The sequence below is a fragment of the Rosa rugosa genome, chromosome 4, assembly GCF_958449725.1.
Source record: "Rosa rugosa chromosome 4, drRosRugo1.1, whole genome shotgun sequence".
Lineage (NCBI taxonomy): Eukaryota > Viridiplantae > Streptophyta > Magnoliopsida > Rosales > Rosaceae > Rosa > Rosa rugosa.
Window position 1 is genome coordinate 35,422,007 of NC_084823.1, and position 14,517 is coordinate 35,436,523.

The 14,517-nt window shown below is 37.5% G+C and overlaps 1 pseudogene; it reads right to left on the bottom strand.

The window, feature by feature from the left end:
- Nucleotides 1–9,265: 9,265 nt before the first annotated feature.
- LOC133743948 (polyubiquitin-like) lies at nt 9,266–9,858 on the bottom strand (annotated as a pseudogene).
- Nucleotides 9,859–14,517: the final 4,659 nt, after the last annotated feature.

Genomic DNA, 14,517 nt, shown 5'->3' on the forward strand with positions numbered 1-14,517 from the left:
ATGCTTCCTTAATATGTTCTATTTCCTTAAGTGAATGAGCTGTTTCGGATCGGTTAATCTGGCATTTTGATGCGAAAGGGAGATTCACTACCAAAAGTGCCTATAAGCTTGCTGTTCAGTTAAATCACGTTGATATTCCTTCTGCTTCTAACCCATCACACTATGTAGACACTTGGAAGCGTATTTGGGCTGCAGAGTTCCTGGGAAGGTGAAAATTCATATATGGAAGGCTTGTGCTTCAATTCTTCCAACGGTGACGCAGTTAAGGTCATGGAGGGTCCGGATTGAGGACGGTTGTGTTCTCTGCAATGCGGGGGATGAATCCATTACGCACATTTGTAGGGACTGCCCTTTTATGCACGACATTGTGGGACAGGTCCCAGGGTTGTCTGGGATATTGCCTTCTAGTTCAGAGTGTCATGCTTCTCTTCTTGATTAGGTGACGTACTGCATCCAGGTTCTTTCACATGACCTTTTTTGATTTTTTACTCTACCTTATTTGGGTGATCTGGAAAGAAAGAAATCAGAGAGTTTGGGAGTCTAGGGCTTTTTCTCTGCATCAAGTCTACTTCCAAGCTTCTTCTAGTTTCTCCTTGTTTGTACTCTTCAACCATTGAAGGGTTTCAAAGCTCAGCGTGTAGCAGTTGCTTGGGTACCTCCTCCTGTAGGGTGGATCAAAGTGAACCTTGATGGAGCCTTTAATGCTAAGGCGAAGAAGGGAGGTGTTGGGATAATTGTTCGTGATCCTAATGGGTCTGTTGTAGGGGGTTCATGCTTTAGTGTGGATGTAGCTAGTGTACTCCCCTGAAGCTGTGGAAGCGCTTGCAGGCAGAGCAGCGTGTGCATGGGCAATAGAGTTTAATCAATCGCCTGTTATTTTTGAGAGTGACTGCCTCTCTTTGGTCAATTCTATAAATTCAGGTGATGAAGATACATCCCATTTAGGGAGGGTGATTGAGGATATTCAGGTTCAGCTTTGTAGTCTGCCGGGTTCCTTCTTTCAGCATGCTTACCGTGAATCTAACACGGCTGCACATAGAATGGCCAAGCAAGCCATGTTGTCAGGTTTATCTGATCCCTGGCAGGGAGCTATTCCTCCAGATTTGGGAAGTCTTGTTGCTTCCTTTTGTACCATTTGAACTCTCTGAGTAATAAAACTTCTTTCGTCTTGCTCTAAAAAAAAAAAAAATTACAATACCCATATTTATAGGGTTTACAATACTTGCAGAATAAGTAGACTTAAGCTAAAATGAAAAGCTAATTAAATTTAAATCCTAAATTAAATGTAAAGGCACTCTAAAAGTATATAAATAATGAAATATCAAAAATAATGAATATATCATTAAATGACAAAATAATGCATTTGATGTTGGCCCATATGCTCCTACATCAGACTCCCTTGGTTGGAAAGACTTAGCCCTCGAATTCGATTCATTGGATGAAGAAAATCCTAACAAAGTCTTCCATTGCTTCAGATCTTTTGTTAAACCATCAACTTGCAATCGAATCCACAAATAGATATTTGAGATAAATGCTTAATCTTAGCTCCATAAATTTTCTCTCCAACATTAACTTTGCAACCAAAATTTTTCTCACCTTCCTTGATTTGATTGACAGGGATAACTAAATATCTTTGGGAATCTGCATAATGAATGCATTTACTTCAACAAAAGCAACAAATTTACGCTCAATATCTTTCCACAATATTGACTGGATTGTGTCTTTATTGTCGTATTCATCTTTGTCTCTTTTCTTACCATATACAAGACCATCTTTCATTGAGCAAATTTGCCTATAATGGAATGAACCATTGCTCTCCAAGATTCTTCCATTCTATTTGAGTTCTCTTTTAAAATGTACACTACATTATCTTTCCATGAGTGAAGGCATCAAATAAGCATTCAATTTTGGATCAATAGCTTCATGAAGAGAACTAACAAAGGCAGCGGTAAACATATCTAATACAAACAAATTTTCATCTTCTTCTTCAAGTTGTTTTCCAATGTCAAGTTCTTTGCTATTTTTACTAGAGACTCATCACAACTTCTAACAATTGGAACACAATCATTTTTCCTTTGGTCCTTCACATCACGATCACAAACTTGAGAATCTTCATAACAATCATACTTCGGTGGTTTATCAAAACTCATGTAACTATTTTTTTCTTTTTATAAAAATACTTTCTCAACAAATGGAAAATTAAAGATAGTAAAACTTACAATTGGAATGGTTGAAAGCACTATGTCCCTCTTCATTCGACTCACACAACGGAGCACAATTATGAATAGAGCCAACGCATACCTCCTCTTCGGAACCATCACAATCTTGGTGGAAATTAAGTTTCGATGCGATCAACACGTTGATGATAGGTGGTAACGTTTCTCTCCCTATTGGAACTCTTACTACCCCGTCGTCGAGGTTCGATGCCATCGACACGTACCGCAAGTTGTTGAAGCATCCTTTTGATTTAAGCCATGTCGTTGTTCATGGCACTACCCTCCATTCGGAAACCTCCCCTTCTTCGCCCGACCTGAGACATGGAATCCGCCAAACTCTTGCCTAATCTCTGATACCAGATTAATGGGAAATTAAGTCAGACACATGTCTCTAATTCCACCACTTGACCCCAGAAACATGATGATTAAAGAGCTCACACGTAATTGTAGCCAAAGCCACGTTTTCTTATATCATATAGCTCAATAACTCAAAGTCTTACAAGTAGCAACATAACTAGTGACGAAAACCTATCCTATTCTGGAAAGAAATAATAAAATATATGGGAATTAAATGTTTGATACATAACGTCTTTAAAGCAAAGAATCATAATTAAACTAGGGTATGATTATTTCCCAACATAATCATGCAAATAAGCAGGAGGTTGTCCTTGAGTTGTCCTCCTGGGCCTTCCTTCCTCTAAGTTAGAGGATACACCCCCTTCATTTAAGATGACAATTGGTAGGGTCAGTTGGGCACGTCCCTTCACTGTGAAATTACATCCTATCAAGGGAAATTAAACCTCGATTGATATATTTCAACCTGTTCTTGAAAAATATACACATATGCATTAGACATGCAACCGTCTAATTAATTTCAACTAATTGACATATTAAAAAATTTGGACTGAAAATCTATTTGTTTTAGACAATGAAAAGAAATTGTAAAGTATGTCGACATAGTTTTTATGGAGATTTTCATCTGGTCATTAATTGTATATCAAATAAAGCCGTGGTATGCCTTAGGGCAACTCCAACCATGAAGTCTTATTTGGTGGTGCTATCCTCATTTTAGCACCTTATTCTTGCACTATTCATATAGCACCTAATTCTCATCTCCAACCATGAGGTGTTAGTTTCACTATTCTTGATTAAAATATAATATGAATATAATGTTTATAAATATTATATTAAAAATGTGTTAATTTAATTAAATAAAGTAAAATTTCACATTTTCTATTTTTATCATAAATATTTAAAAATTATTTCATTTTTTTTTTTTGTGGTGTTATTTCGGCATATTTGACAAACAATGAAATTATTGACAAGATATTTTGGCCATGTGTATAGATATAGTTTCTTATTTTGAATTTGAATGTGATTTTGTCGCCACTTGTTAAACTCTAAGTGGCTGTTCAAATTACGGTTTATATTTTATCTGCCACGTGTTATATCTAATTTGATGATATCATTTCAAACTGTCTATAAATATGGAGTCGTTGTCACCCTCATCTTTCACAAATTCATAAACATTTCTCATATCCAAATCCTACAAATCCCCGTATTTTTTTCCTTTTGATTTTGTTAAAATCAAGCAAGACCATAGTTAACACAGAAAAGTGGCTAAAATTTTCTATAGCTAAAGTGACTATTTTGTCTAACATTACACCCTATCATCTGAGTATGCTGTAGGCACCACTTCAAGGTTCTCAAGGCAAAAACATGTCCATATATACCACAATAAAATATAGATAAAACGATATGATATATAGAAACGCGAAAGATAAATTACGGCATGTCTACATGTCCATAGTCTAAAGAAAACATAACATTAGAATTGAATTTGTGAAGCTAAGTAGCATTAACTTCCTGATACAGTAAAGCACAAACAAAAACTCGAATAAATTTGAATTGTAATTCACATAAATTTGAATTGTATCTCTTTGTTGTTTTGTGTTCCTTGGGAGTGGTTTTGGTCTAGTCCCCTTTCCCTTTTGTATTTTTTTTTATCAATAAAATTTCGAATAAGGGCGAAGAGTTAGTTCTTATTTCACTTTTTTAAAAAAACAAAAAGGATTACTTCTTACTGTGTACTTTTTTACTATTATATGACCTTTCTAATAGTGGCTATACTTTGTTGCATTGAATGATGATGAACCTATTTCTGGTTTTTCATTATATATGTTATGACCAAATTTGCAAGAATATGAAGACAAAAAAATGCAGGAATCTATATATTGGCTACTTTTAACCCTCTTTTTTTTTTTTTTTTTTTTTGGTATTTCCGACGGTGAATATGTGGTCGGAAATAAACCCTATAATTTCCGACGAAACAAAATCTTATCGGAAAATGACCATTTATTTTCCGACGACATCACACTTGGTCGGAAAAACAATTAGCGGGAACTTTTGCTGCCAAATTATAATTATTTCCGACCCCACTCTAAACTTTTTCCGAGAGGTTGTTTGTCGTCGGAAATAGGTCTGGGAACTCCAAACCGACAAACCGAGACTGAAACCGTCCGATCCGAGCTGATACCGATCAGGTCGGTTTGCAATTCCAGTTCCACATAATACCGAACCGTACCGTACCGAATAGTAAGTAAACGGGTCGGCATCGGTATGGGTCAAATAGGTACCGTATTGTCCAACCCGACCCGATTTTCTGATATTTTCACGACTTGTCGTATGTGATCAGCCACTCAGCCCTAATACTCCCAAATCCCAAATCATTTCGCATTTTCCCCTTTTGCCGTTCTCATTTCTCAACTCACAACACAAACCCTAAATTCCTCTCTGGCTCTCTACCCTCCATCGAAGATTCGAAGGCCCAGAGAGGAGATTCAAATTCGAAGGCTCTCACTCCTCTCTCCCCTCCATCGAAGAATCGAAGTCTCTCACTCAGTCACTCCTCTCAGTCCTCTCACAGAGACCAAATCAGAGTTCAAGAGTGAAGAAGTAGCCTCGATTTGACTCAACTCGATTCTTCGAGCCTCCCACTCTGAATCGATGGGAAAACTGCGGGTAAGTCTCTCACTTTCTCAGATTTTTCTGTTTTCGTTCATGCATGATTGAATTTGGGGTTGATTAGTGGTTGGATTTAAAAAACCCCAGAAAACTAATTTTGTTATACGAGCCTACCTTGCTTCACCATTTCCTCTTGTACACCAGCGAAGCTCAGACCATCCATTTCTTTTTTTTGTTTATGTTTATGTGGAAAGCTTAAATTACCCCCCTCTAATTCCTCAATTCTTGGTAATCAGTGATTTAATTATTCTTAAATTAGAATAATCTTCTTCTCTTGAATCAATCCCCATTTCAGGTACCCAATTTCTTTCCTAATCTTCCCTCTAATTTTTACATTTGCAGCAAAAAAAAAGAGAAAAATATGCTTCTGGGTTTTTGTTTTTCCTCCTTTTCTTCTGGGTTTTTAAAAGAGAAAAAGGAAAGCTAGATTAAAAATAAATGAATGATATTAATGATGGCAGAAAAGGTCACAAGGTCACAAATGGTAGTTTTTGGTGATATATGTTGTACCTGACTTTTGCAGAAACCGCAGAAGGTTTGTAGAAAAAGCCAAAGTCTTTGAGCCTCTGTACTTTCTGTTTTCGTGTTCATAACTTCATAAGCTGCATTGTATTGCATTTGCATGTTAATATGTAATCGTGTAATCTGACTGTTGTGTAATTTACTTGTTTCAGTTTAAAAGCAGTAAGAAGAAAGCTTAAGGACAGAAAGAAGGAGATTCTAGTCTAGTTGTTTCTTCAACTGGTACCTCTCCCTCAATCCCTGACAGAGCTGAAGAAGATGTCACTCAAGCAGGAGCTCCATCTTCCTCATCTGACAAGGTTAGTAACAATCCTCGAGCTGATAAAAAACGTAGTTGGGTGTGGGAGCACTTTAAGGAATATAAAGATGTAAAAGTCACTAAAGTAAAGGGTCAAGAAGATATTGTAGAAGAATTTAGGAGGGCTAAGTGTATAAATTGTCCTAAGGGTCCTCTAGGAGACTATGCTTGTGATTCTTACAAAAATGGAACTCAAGGGATGATTAGGCACATAAACAAATCATGTAAGTATTATCCCGGAAGGAGAGCGATAGATAAAAATCAGAAAGTGCTTGCTGGTGATAAAAGTAAGGGTAATTCTATGAAAATGGTAGCATTTAATCCTGATGAAGTTATGAAAACATGTGCAGAAATGGTAGTAGTTGATGAGCTTCCTTTTAGCTTCGTTGAAAAGCAAGGGTTTAGGCATTTTTGTCATGTTGCAGTGCCGATGTTTAAGGTCCCTTGTAGGAAAACTTTGGTTAAACATTTTCTTACATTGTATGATAAGACAAAGAAGAAGTTGAAAACTGATTTAGCACACTATAGGGTCTGCCTAACCACTGACACTTGGACAAGTGTTCAAAATTTCAACTACATGGTGCTAACAGCACACTTTATCGATGATAAGTGGGAAATGCATAAGAGGATAATCAATTTTTGCACTATTTCTAATCATAGTGGGAATTCCATAGGTCTTTTGATTGAGTCTTGTTTGCTTCAATGGGGGATTAGCAAGGTTTTAACCATCACAGTAGATAATGCAGCAGCCAATAAGTGTGCTATTGAGTTTGTTAGGTCCAAACTTAACAAAAGAGAAAAACCACAATCAATCTTAGAGGGTAAGTACATGCATGTTAGGTGTACTGTCCATATTTGTAATTTGATTGTTGGTAGTGGGCTGAAGAGACTAAATAGAGCAGTGTTGGCCATTAGAAATGCGGTGAAGTTTGTTAGGTCTTCACCAGCAAGGTTAGATAGTTTTAAGGCATGTGTAGAACAAGAACAGATCCCTTGCAGAGGATTGGTTGCTATGGATGTTCCCACGAGGTGGAATTCAACATTCTTAATGTTGGAAGCTGCCTTGAAGTTCAAAGCAGCCTTTGCAAGGATGGAGGAGCAACCGGACAGCGGCTTTTCAGCCTATTTCAAAGAGCCTGAGGAAGAGTATGATGAGGAAGGAAATTTGGTTCCAAGTAAAAGCAAGAGGCCTAGAGTGAGGCCTCCATCTGAGGATGAATGGGATAAGGCGGAAGTGTTTATGCAGTTTCTTAGGGTATTCTATGAAGTAACAGCAGAGGAAGACAATCTTACATCAATGATTGGAGGAAAGTAATTTCTGAGCTTGATGAGGCTATGGTTTCACATGAAGTAGACAAATACTTGCTGGACCCTCTTGAATTCACAAATGAGAAGGAAGGGTTCGAGTTCCTGATTCTGTTATGGTGGAAGATCAATGGAGCCAAGTACCCTACACTTCAAGCAATAGCCAAAGATGTGTTGGCTGTTCAAGTTTCCACAGTTGCATCGGAGTCCGCTTTTAGCACCAGAGGGAGAGTAATCGACAACTTTAGGAGTTCATTGACTCCTAAATCTGTCGAAGCATTGATTTGTCTACAAAGTTGGTTGAGGGGGAATGATATTAGCTGCATAGAAGATGAACAATGCATCAAAGATTATGAGTTCTATGAAAAGTGTGAGAAAGGTGCAGATTTTTAACTTTCTGTGTTTGTTTTTTTAGTTTTCGCTTTTTACATTTTAGTTTCTGCATTTATTTTTTACATTCTGACTATAGTTTCTTGTGTTTTGTACTTTGGTATGTAGATCATGTAACCTCAGCCTCTTCAACCTCTTGTCCTCCTCCAAAAGCTAAGGGAAAGAATGGTATTGGAACTGATGATGAAGTTGTTCAACTCAGTGAAGATGACTCCGAGGATGAAATGGTGTCTGATGATTCAAAAAACAGTTGATGCCTATTGCCTTGATGTGATCAGTTTCTGACTTTCTGGTTTATGCCGCAAGGATGGACTCTTTCAGTTTTCATTTTTCAACTTGATTGTTTCATACTTTCATATTTTCATGAACTTATTTCAATTGCTAGTTTGCTACTGTGGTTTCACTGGTTTGTGAACATTTCCATGTAATATTAAGCTGATAGGCTTAGAACAGTGGGAACTGGGAACTATTTGGCTTTTTGCAGTTATGCACTTCTGAGTTCTGATTTTATTATGTGATTTGTTAACCACTTATTTAGTTATTTTAGTTATTTGTACTTTTGTAGTTCCAAGTTCTGCTTTGATTTGCATTTTGGACAGAAATGTGCATGAAGTTCATTGGAGAACTAATTAGAAATGTTTGCAAATTTACAATGCTGCATTTTTTCAGGTTCTGGAAATTTTGCTATTCAAAGCAGTTCAGGCCGATTGGTACCGATTGGTACCAAACTGATTGGATTCGGGCCTAATCGGTATTGCAGATGAGATTCCGGCGTCCCGAACCGAACCGAGCCGACTATAAACTCGGTATCGGTATCAGTATAGGCATGTTCCCGAGCCGAGCCAAACCGATCCCAGGCCTAGTCGGAAATAATGGTCATCCAAAAATTGTATTTCCGACGGGGAAAAATTTTTGGTTGGAAATAATGTCACTTCCGACCAAAAAAGGATTTGGTCGGAAAAATTCAGTCGGAAAAGGACATATTTTTTGTAGTGAAACAAATAAAACTGCATTAATCATGGAATGCAAAGGAGCATAGCTAGCATCATATCGGACTGTATCTGAAAATCAAACAGCCTTTAGTAAAAGACTAACTTAAAATTACCAAGCCTAACAGTAGAACAGATACAAAACAATGTAAGTGACAACAGAAGCGCTAAGCCAGCATTCTAGAAACTAAGGTAGCTATCAAAATCACCTGCTGTTGGGAGTGGAGTAATAACAAGGACTCTACAGGACAAAATATGATCTAGTATCTTATACAAGGCTTGGTTTTCAATAATTGTTTCTCAAAAGGAGAGAAATTCATCAGCAACTCAAGCCTGCAGACACCTTCTCAAAGTGCATATATATCCACACCTTATCCACAAAGACAATGAGATCCAAACCAACACCGATATCCATATAACTAAAACGAAAAATATTATTACCAAGTAAAAGAAACTACACAGCAGTCTTGACTCTTGACAATTTAAAAAACAACATAGAAGGAACCAAATAGACACCCTAAAACAAAACAATTCCAAACGGTGAATTAGTACACCACTACCAACCAACATATCTAAACAAAACAAAATAAACCCTATCAGAAACACCAAGAAACTTTCTCAAATATCACCACTACGGAGTCGAAGGACAAGGTGGAGTGTAGACTCCTTCTGAATGTTATATAATCATCAGCCAAAGTGAGGCCATCCTCCAATTGCTTTCCGGCAAAGATCAACCTCTGCTGGTCTGATGGGATTCCTTCTTTGTCTTGAATCTTTGCTTTGACATTTTCAATGGTATCGGAGCTCTCAACCTCCAGAGTGATTGTCTTGCCTGTCAAAGTCTTCACAAAAACCTGCATACCCCCACGAAGCCTGAGCACAAGATGAAGAGTCGATTCCTTCTGGATGTTGTAGTCGGTGAGGGTACGGCCATCCTCGAGCTGCTTTCCGGCCTGATGAGCCTCTGCTGATCAGGAGGGATGCCCTCCTTGTCTTGGATCTTGGCCTTGACGTTGTCGATGGTGTCGGAGCTCTCGACCTCGAGGGTGATGGTCTTGCCGGTTAGGGTTTTCACAAATATCTGCATGATTGGGATTTCAATATTGAAAAACGATTCAGAAAATTTGTGGTGGAAAGAGAAGAGGAGGCCGCTTTATATAGGGGAGATAGCCAACTCAAAATCCAAATCCAAATCCTCAGAAAAGGGGGGAATTTCCGAATTTGTGTCAACAAAGGAATAGAACCGAAGGGTGCGGAACATTCTAGACTTCTGTGCCAACTATTTACCCATTATTTTGCCAATTTATTTTGTTATTTGTTTTCTTCTTGTACTATTTGATCTCAGTATTAGTGCTAGTTTGTAAGCGGACAGCCCTAAGTTCGCCTTATGCACTAATTGTTATATGTAAGTCTGACATAATTATTATTATTATTTTTTTTTTAGAATAAGAAACCTTTATTAAAATGAATCAAAGTTACATGACATGGGAATGACCGGTGGTGGATAAGAATTCCCCACTCTCCTCCCTAGAACCTAAACCAGTTACGGGTCCATCACCAAAAATGACATTCATGAGCCGAAAGGGCCCAACCCCTAACCACCTATACTGCCCAACCTCTCGGGCTACCGAGAATCCCGAGAATATTGATACCACCTCATAGACAACCGCTAAAACAACCAACGCCCTCTTCCACACTGTGTCCCAAAAAAGCCAGACCACATGCAAGGATCGCTCAGCACATTGACCATAAGATAAAACCAACAATAATCCAATTCGTCCCCAGAAAAAACACCACATCTATGGCACCTCAATTTGACCCAATCCTAGCTCAACAGAGTAGCGACATGCTAAAGTCCTAATCCAAATCCAATTCTATTCCTCAGAAAAGGGGGGAATTTCCGAATTTTGTATCAACAAAGGAATAGAATCGAAGGGTGCCGAACATTCTAGACTGCTAACCCATTATTTTGCCAAATTGTTTTGTTTTTTTGTTTTTCTTCTTCTTTTTTTGTTTGTTTTTATTTTTTCCTTCAAATAGCTAGCAGTACTATTAGTGGCGGATGGTCCTAAGTTCGACTTACGCAATATGTAAGTCAGACTTAATTGTTATAAGTCAATTAGTAGAAGGGAGTAGACCTGTAAATGGACCGGATTTGGATCGGATCGACCTAAATCCAAATCCGTTTACTTAAAAAAAAAATTTGATCCAAACCCGCTCCGTTAACTCGGCGGATCGTTGATAGCTCGATCCAAATCCGTATCTGCCGGGTTAACGGATACCCGATCCGCTAATCCGACCCGTTATAATTTCAAATATTTTAAAATTTTAAATAGTAACATTAAATTTATATCATGATACCTCATAAGATATTAATAAAATATTAAAACAATATGAAAAGTATCACCAAAAGTAGAATTACATTATCAAAATTTTTAATGCTTCTTGGAATCTTGGGTGATAGACTGTCCTTTAGATTTTTACAAAAAAATTGTATTAGAAATTCTTCATATTTTATATTTTATATTTTAAAAAACTAATAATATATTAATAAAAAAAAATTTATTATTACAAAAACGGGCCGGATCATTAACGGATCGGATCGACCTATATCCGTATTTGATCCGTTAAATAAACGGGTTAACGGATTCGGATCATTAACAGATCAACGGATCAAAACTTTCGATCTAAATGATAGGAGCATTTTAATGCGACGTTTTAACTGCATTTCCTTACATTTCTTGCGCCATTTCCTTAGTAAAACTCTGTTTAGGAAAGTTTCCATTCTTTGATTGGGAAAGTTCCTATTTGTAGAAAGTTTCCATTTTTCTTAGTTTCTATTTTCCATTTTTAGAAAGTTTCTATTCTTGTAGTTTTCATTTCTCATTTCTGGCAAGTTTCTATTTTTCATTTTTAGTAACTTTCTATTTTTCATTTTTTAGTAAGTTTCTATTTTTCAAATTAGGAAAGTTTCTATTTCTCATACTAGTTTCTATTTTCAGGACCTCCGAGCTAAAAAGTGGAAATGAACACACGAATGGAAAGAGGAGCTTGCGAACGTCAAGGGGAACAAAAATGAAGAACATTGAACCACACATTTGAGCAGAAATGAAGAAACAAGCTTTCCTAGTGCAACCAGGAAATCCTGCGAACTGGAGGAGAGCTTACCAATGAAGTTTCCAACGCAACTATGAAAAGAAATGAAAGAAATGAAGTGTTTTGCGTTGGAAAATAAGAAGGCTTGAAGATGAAGCAACGAAGCCCAAGAATACTTTGAATTTTCGGCAAAATGGATCAAGGCCCATCAAGGCCCAAGCAATTAGGGTTTGTGACGCATGGAAGAAACCCTAAAAAGGTTTGCCGTCCAAAGCAAGAGAGAAAGAAGGAGTCTTGCCGTGAAAATCAGAAAATAATAAGAAGATTTCGTGGAGATTTTATTGGGAGACTTTTAAGGGAAGAGAATATGTGTTGAACACAAAGAGCTCTCAAAGGAAGTCTAGATACATTCCTATATTCTCTAAAGGAGTTGTTGCCGAATTTCAAGAGATAAAATCAGAATATTATCATGGTATTTCGGCAAGAAAATCAAGGGAAATATTCTAGAAAATTATGTGATTGGTTGATACATGTCATAGGGCTTACTTGGCAAGATTCTATTGGAGGAAATTATGTGGAGTTAGACATTGTTGCCGTGAGTTTCTCTAGGGTTTTGCACGGCCTTGGAGACCAAGTTGCCGTTCCCTATATAGTCTCCCCTCTTCTCAACGTCAAGGGTCCTCTCCCGATACAATTTACACTTTGAGAAAAATTCAGAAAACTCTCTAGCCTAGCCGTGCTCTTCTCCATCCTCTAGGGCAACCACGAAGTGCAAGCAAGGCCAAGGAAGAAGAAGACAAGCCGTGAACACCATCCATCCTCCACCTTGAAGATTGCTTTCGAAATTCAAGAGACCACATCACCTTTTCGTTCATCACCATCTCCATCTCTTGGTGTAATCCGATTCTCCTTGTAACCTTTGCTTTGTATTTTCGTTGGTTATGCCTTAGTTGACACATATGTTTGAACAATTTTCGAATTCTGAAATTTTATGATTAATTACTAATTTTCAGATTCATGTTTTGCGATTTATAGTTGCTTATGTGTGAGTGTTTGATTAAATTTGCATGATAGATAACTTTTGTATTTTAATCTTATGTGGTTGCAAACACCTAGGGTTTTTATATAATTGGTGCTACGAATTTAAGAACATGAATCAACTTTTTGGTTTTGTGTTCTTGAATCAATAAGTAGTAAAGGTTTTGTACAAAAACCGAATTTAATCAAAGAAGATTGCAATTAGGTGGACTTTTTCATACTAAGTTGCACATTTGAATTGATAGCCTTTCTAGATGCTTAATGCGTTAGACATGTATGATTGACTAGCTTTCTAGGGCTTGAATGCATGTTTGATAGGATTAGTCTATGTGCTTTCACTTAGATTAATTAGCGTTGAAAGTAAAATATGGGAAATTGTTTGCTTTGAACGTTTCACATGATCAATTCCTCTTGCATGACTATGATGAACAATGATGAACTTGAATTAATTTTAATCATATGTTTCGATTTTGATCTTTGTTCTTGCATTCCATTTATATTTTTATGTTTTAGCATTTTAATTATTTTCTTTACTTAGTTTAATTTTAGAAAATCAAAATAAAAAAAAAACCCCCTTTTAATTCGTAAATAATGTGCATATGTGTAAATATTATACTTTGTTTTAATTTTAATTGTTTAATTGTTTGACAATGACAGGTGTACCCTCAATCCCCGGAATAGAACGATCCCTATTTATTCTATACTACTAATGACATTTCAGGGTTAAATTATGCGCTTGCTTTGAGCGCATCACTAAACCCGTCCAATAGTCACGGATCTGGAGTGGGTCCGGATCAAAATCCGATCCATTTACAGGTCTAGAAGGGAGACGTAAACACATTCCTTAATTACCAAAAGGTACGCTGCGTAATCACAATATTACCAGGGGTTTTTGTTACCATGATTTTTTTTTTAGGGAAATGGAATATATTCCAATGATCAAAAGATTATGACGACCGTACAAGGTCAATCTAGGGGATCCGAAGATCACCCATTACAATCACTGCTCAACTGACTACACAAATAGTCAGACTAATACCCATAAGGGAATGCGAAAACTAAAATCCAAAAAGGAAATGCAAAACTACTAACCAAAAGGAAACTACAAAGAAAAAACAACTAACAATTATGTTTATTCCAAAATACAACCCTAAATCTCCGCATCTACCATGAATGGCTTGGGGCCTAAGACCATCTTGGTGTACCCTTCCACCGTTCAAAGCAATGAATAGCCTCAAATTAGAGTCATATAGAAGTCCAGCCCACAACAAGCCCAACAAGAGCCCCAGCCCAACCTTTGGCCCAAACAAGAGAGAGGAGGGAGAATGGACGGAAACCAGAAGCCCATCCAACACCTACTGCCCTCAATCTGCAACTCAGACCGTCGATCACCGGAACCCTAGGAAGCTTGCTGGAGGCACTGCTACCACACCAAGCAAGCAAGCCGCCACTGCCATTCCGGCAGACGACCTCAATCTTCAACCATCCCCGCCACCTTGAGGGACCTGGGTCCGACTTGGAAGAGAGCCTTGCAGCCTAAACAAGCCCAACCTGCTGCAAAAACCAGAATTTCCTTCGAAGAGATGCCGACAAAGGTGCACCGCCAACAACTAGAAACCATATCCGTCGCTGCCTCACA